Here is a 6,000-nt window from a genome sequence, read left to right on the forward strand (position 1 = left end):
GGAGATGCTCTTTTGATATCTGAGCCAAAAGACAGTCTTGTCCAAGGAGGATGGAATGTGACACAGTCCTTTCCATGCCTCACTATGAGGTCTTCTAAAGACGAGTGTTCTTATGTTAGTGTTATTATAACATCAAAAGGCAAGTGTTTCTCAGGTTAGAATCAAACGGAAGAGAAACTACTGCTGATGGTTTGGTCAAGTTTGCCATTTTCATGTTCCAATAGAAAATTATTTTTTGTCCAGATCCTAAGGGTAACATCAAGAGGAAGATTTGTTATCTATTCCTACAGTAGATAGATGTTTAATGAGCACTTGATGATTCATCTAGAGCATAAAATTTCAGCCGAGAGCCTGGTGTTATTATTCAAGCCCATTTCGCAGTCAGACAGCTCCCACTCTTCTATAAAGTATTTTTTTTACTCTGTGAAAAACAAGGCCTTGGAGGCAAGTCAGGGGCTACACAATGGCATATTGAATTTACTGGCTTTATCTTGAACAATATGGCAGAAATATTTCAGTGATGCAAGATCTAATCTATAAATAACTCGAAAACACGGTAAAAGACTGTGCCAACAGATTGTTGAAATCCCCAGTGATTTGAATGGGAGTTTACTACAGAGAATTCCTAAAGGGTTACAGTTTGAAGCAGAACTGAGCCAAATAAAAATAAAACCAGGGAATCTAAAATGTCACTGCGTAAAGGAATCATCTGATACTGCAAGGGAGCAACCCTTGCTCACTCTCCGGCATTTTACCATTTCAAATATTTTAATTTCTTCAAAGCAATTCATTTTTCCCTCCTTTTTTTCTCCTGTCTCCCTTTTTTTTAAATGGGAGTACATTTTAAATACATGCGCTTCAAGCCAGGAGTGGGGAAATACAGACATGGTACCAAAGAGTAGTCCAAAACGAAGACAGACAAATGAGCCATCAGAGCATGAAATTCCCCATTCTCCTCCCCCATCTGTTTGCTGGTCATGATTTCCTAACTTCTTCTATTCTTGCTCTCCTTTGCTTGGCAGCTGCTGTAAAAATCTTCACCCTAGCCAAAAGTTGGAGCTAAGAGGTTCTTCTCAGTGCCGATGCCAGCGCGGCTCTGTGGAGCCCTGCACGGGGAGGATACAAGCTGCAGAGCTGGCACCTGGCTGCAGCCTGTCAGTCTTGGCAGTGCGGCTCCTCTCCTAAACTTGGATCTGTACTTGAGAGCACAACACAGCAGGAGCTTAGGCAGCAGTATGCATATACACCCCTGAATGCAGCTCACTATTGAGAGAAGCTTGAGGGGAAATAAATTTTCCCCAAATTAACCCTTCCTTTATATCAAGGAAAAGCTAAACTGACAGCTTCAGCTATCTAGAAGCCAGGCAAGCTGTGTTTACAATCATATAGGAGTGAATCACATCTCAGCTACTATATTTGCCAAAAAATTTATTCAAAGCAGCAGCTATTTCATAACAGGTTAAACTTGTCGCTGTCCTCTCCTTTCTGTGACAGTGCAGTGACATCAGGAGAAGGAGAAACTGCCCTGAGTCAGGCCCACACTGCATTCAATGTAAATCGTACTAAGCTTAAACATTTGAGTCAAAATTCTGATGCAAAGCTTGTTCCTATTAGGGGAATAGGTGAGTTCGAATAGCATCTTACATTAAAAAAGTAAAATTTAAAAGAAATTTAAGATGATGAAGCTGGTTTCTAGCTCCCTGGTATCAGCTTCTACCCCAAGATCCAGTTCTGCCCTGGTTCAGGTGCCATTAGAGACAGAGGCTTTCTGTTGTACTCACCTTCCTCCTTCCCTCTTCCACATGCACTGTTCAGGCTGGTCTTTGAAAAAGGCTTAATTCAGGTAGGGAAATCCTGTCCTCTTAAGATGTACTCAGACTTTCACATCAATTAAAGTAATTGGCAGCAAGTACAACACCTGCCTTAATCGTAACTGCAAACATTCCGTGATTATACCAAATCCTTTCTGAAAAGGAGAGTGCTATTTTTACAGGGCTCTGAAAAATAAATATTTAAAAAGAAAAATAGGAGTTTATGTTAGACTATTTCACCATATTACCTTGAAAGGCCAAGGAATCCAAATAAATAACTGTGCCCAAATAATCTTATCTGTTTTAAAAATATACCGTGCCTTTTTTATTTTGCAACCATGATCTATTCTTTTTCACCGGTCTGCACCTTTAGTGCTTCAATCAGCCTCCAGCCCCACATATTTTCTTATGTTAAATCTTAAGGTTTTAACATGCACAGGGAACCCAGGATTATTTAATGATCCTCTTTTTCATACTTTTAATTAAAAGACTGACAGCTAATGTGAGCTGATCAGTGTCACCCAAACATGAGCCAATTGTGAAGTACTGTTTCAAACGTGAAAGCCAGGCAGAGCTGCATCAGAAACACAAATTCGAGGGACACAAAGGAGTTAACGGTCTGTCCCTGAAAGAGGTTTAAATCAGCCCCGTACACAGCACCAGCAAAAGACCTGGCCAAGAGTCTTCCAGCCATCACCAATGATCAGGAGCGAACAAGATGCAGGAAAGGAGCACACAGCACAAGCAGCTGCTCTGCCTGGGGCAACAGATATCCCAGGAGACCTAAGTCACAACGGGACTTTTTCCCATCATTTTCCCACCACTGCTAACACTGATTCAGCTTTACTGATGTTAGCAGCATTGAAAGCTGAGTAAAGTCAGGCTCTCACTGGCAATTCAAACATCACTTTGATTTAGACCTATTTTGAGCTACAAAGAATGAAGCTAGTGACTTGTCTATGCGAGGATTCCCAACGTTACTGGCATTAGAAATGCTGTGCATCATTTGCAGGAGAGACAGGTGAGGCTCCTTCAGGAGACAATGAGTGGAAGAATCAGATAAGCAAAGACAGTGTTGACAGCACATTGTCCCTCCAAGTTACAAAGCTGGGTCAAGACTCTCGTGGCAACAGTCTAGAGGAACTGCAATGATGGGCGTGCTGATTTTCAAGCACAGCCTCCAAGGAGGCTGTTAACCAAGCAAGTGGGTTACAACTGAAGCATCTATCCCTCCTTTTGTAACTGGAGTCCTTCATATGCCTGAGTCAGTGTTGACTTGTTCACTTAGCATCTTTGAAAAGAAGAAGGAATTATTTCCAGCGAGAGAGAGAGATCACTGCACCTCAGTACAGTCATATCTGACTCTGTGCAGTATCTGAATGGAAGCAGAGAATGTGAATAGTCAGTCTCCCATCACCAAATTGGCAGATCACGCTAAACTGTACTGTTCTGTCTTCAGACAGCCCTTCTGAGCCTTCTAAGTTCTACCACAGATATCTGAAGCATGTGGGAAAATTGCTCAAGTGTTTATTCGTTTTCATCTCTACTAACCTAAATGTATTTTCATAAAAAGCAGTTTGTTGTCAGACATACCTAATTCCTTTTTGTCTCACTGCACTTTCAGAAGCCAGGGAGATTTGACAGGGTGAGGTATGCTTGCACAAATTTTGCTGGACACTGTCATTCACTCGATAAGGATGTGACATAAACTTTGATTCTCAACATGCAATGTCACAGCTTTTGGTAGGAAGACTATACTTATTATAAAAGCCTGAGTTTTCATAAATGCAAATTTTCAGACACCCCACACTGAGGGTAAATTTATTCTAATGCTACAACATAAAAAGAGGAGCCATTGAAGACATTTCCTATCGTGTCTTTAAAGAAAACAGCATTCATTTTGATTTGGTTTTAAGTAGTAAGTGATAGTGAGAGTGGACACGTACACTATACCCAGGAGGAGTCCTTTGGGAGGCTCAGCTGGAGAAACATCTGCTCCATTCAGATCTGGCTTCCACAGTCTCCAAGATGCTCAGCCCTGTGAAAGCATTTCTGTGTCTAAAAAAGAAAAATGTTCAGACACACAGCAGTCAATGGAAAATGTCAGGATTTCCACTTTGACACTTGAGTTCACTGCTCCCCCCTTACACCTTTTTTGATGTTTATAGATGAGCAGGCTTCAGTCAGTACTGAGAGAAACAGTTAATGAAGAAGAATGCATAACAAAGTTTTACTATATCTAAGCAGTTCATGGGACAATCCTTTCTCAATTAATATGATATTCTATATTAGATGAAAACTTACAAGGATTGCTAATTGAGAGAACATTAGGCACAACATAAGCAGTTATTGCCACTTCTGAGCTCTACCTTCCTTAGAGCGTATTTTTCTTCCTGTGCCATTACAAAGAGTTACTCTGAGGTAATGAAGACTAACTGAAAATGTATTTCAAATAACTTGGATATTGTATTCTCGTCAGCTATTCCTTAGTTTAGCAAACGTCAATAAAAATTTAAATGAAATTATTATCATTATTTTGAAATTATTATATAAAAAAAGTCATCTGAGTTCTAAACTTTTAAGAGTTTTAAAAAGAAAAGTAACACGGAAAATTCTTATGGTGTTTTTACTAAAATAGCAACAGCTTGCTTTGCTCTAAATAATTTGGGAAGAGAATGCTCTGAGATACTGTGTGGAAGATCCAAGCATAAAAAGGAGGAAACTTAATTATTTTACTTCCTCTCATGCAAAAGTAATCTCTGCTGGGCAGAGAAGCAAATACCCACTTTCTGTCCCCACTGGCCAGGATAAAGGATATGGCCATGGGAAAGCAAATATAGCTTCAACATCCCTGATGACCATAGGGTACAGATAAAAGTGTAACTACAATTTAGAGGGAATTAGAATAAATCAGGAAAGGTTAGAGGGCAGTGTGAAATCACACCGATAGCCTACCTAACGATTCTTTTCCAGAACGGGAATCTGAAGAATTTTTGTTGGTGGTATTTACTGGTCTTGGGGTTTTTTTGGTGTGGGAATTTTGGGTGATAACTATGCATGTTCTCATTCAAGTGGAAGTAAAAAAAGTAAATTGCAACTTGTAGCTTGCAGTTCACAGGGTTTTTTGATATTAAAAACATGCACATATATATCAAAATAACAATTTTAGTGATGGAGTATTATGAGCAACAATGAATGAGATCCGATTATAAACAATGTCAGGTATTCAAGAGACATTTTCACTGTAATTAAGAGATGATAGTGGAAGAAAAACAGATTTCAGAAATTGAGACCTTTTACACAATGAAGTTCAAGCAATTCAGATTCGTTCTCGTTAAATGGCTCTCTTCCATGGTTTTCCATTTTGAATTTAATCTTTTTTTCTGTCTCTGGAGTTTTGCCTTTCGTTTTTCTTGCAGGATCTTTATAGGCTCAGTTTCTGCAGTGGCAGTATTTCATTAGTATTTCTCCATAGGGAAACTTTTTTTTTTTATAGAACATTAGCACACTACCTACTGGTGAAATATACTGGCTCTGGTAGAATCTCACAATGAAAGTGTCAAATGCTCTATCACTAGAGACATTTAAAACTTGACTGTACAAAACCTAAGAGAATTTTCTATAGGAAAATGAACCCACATCAGTGAGGGATTACATGAGAGCAAAAACCTAACAGCCTATCTTGTTTCTCTGATTTCTATATCCCCTTCTTGTCTGAAAATGTGTAGCATGTGTCAGTAACTTGTGTTCCTCTCCAGTCATCTTCTGTGAACAAGAGTAATTTCTTCTCCCTATTTCATATGCAGCCCCTTCCTGGTATTCATGTCTGAAAATAGAGTTTGCATATCCTCCAGGGAAAGTTTATTGCAGTGAGGCAGCCACAATGAACAGAAATGTCAAGTCTTAATGACAAGAAAGCAGTTTACTCAAAAGATACTGATCTTGATATATAGTAGTGTATGCACAGCTCAGATTATAGGAATTCAACCCTGAAGCAAAGAGGCTCCTAAAGACCCCAGAAGTCTGATTGCTTGAAAAGGCCATCTATTGAGTATATGCTTCTTGTTTCTTTCAGGTTTTCAGGCTTGTATTTTCTGGGATTTTTAATTAAAAGATAATAGCAAAAGAACTTTGTGTTTAAAATTAAATTCTCATATTTGTCTGGTTCCTCCAGTAGTCTTTAGCCCTT

This window comes from Larus michahellis, chromosome 8 (assembly GCF_964199755.1).
Source record: "Larus michahellis chromosome 8, bLarMic1.1, whole genome shotgun sequence".
Lineage (NCBI taxonomy): Eukaryota > Metazoa > Chordata > Aves > Charadriiformes > Laridae > Larus > Larus michahellis.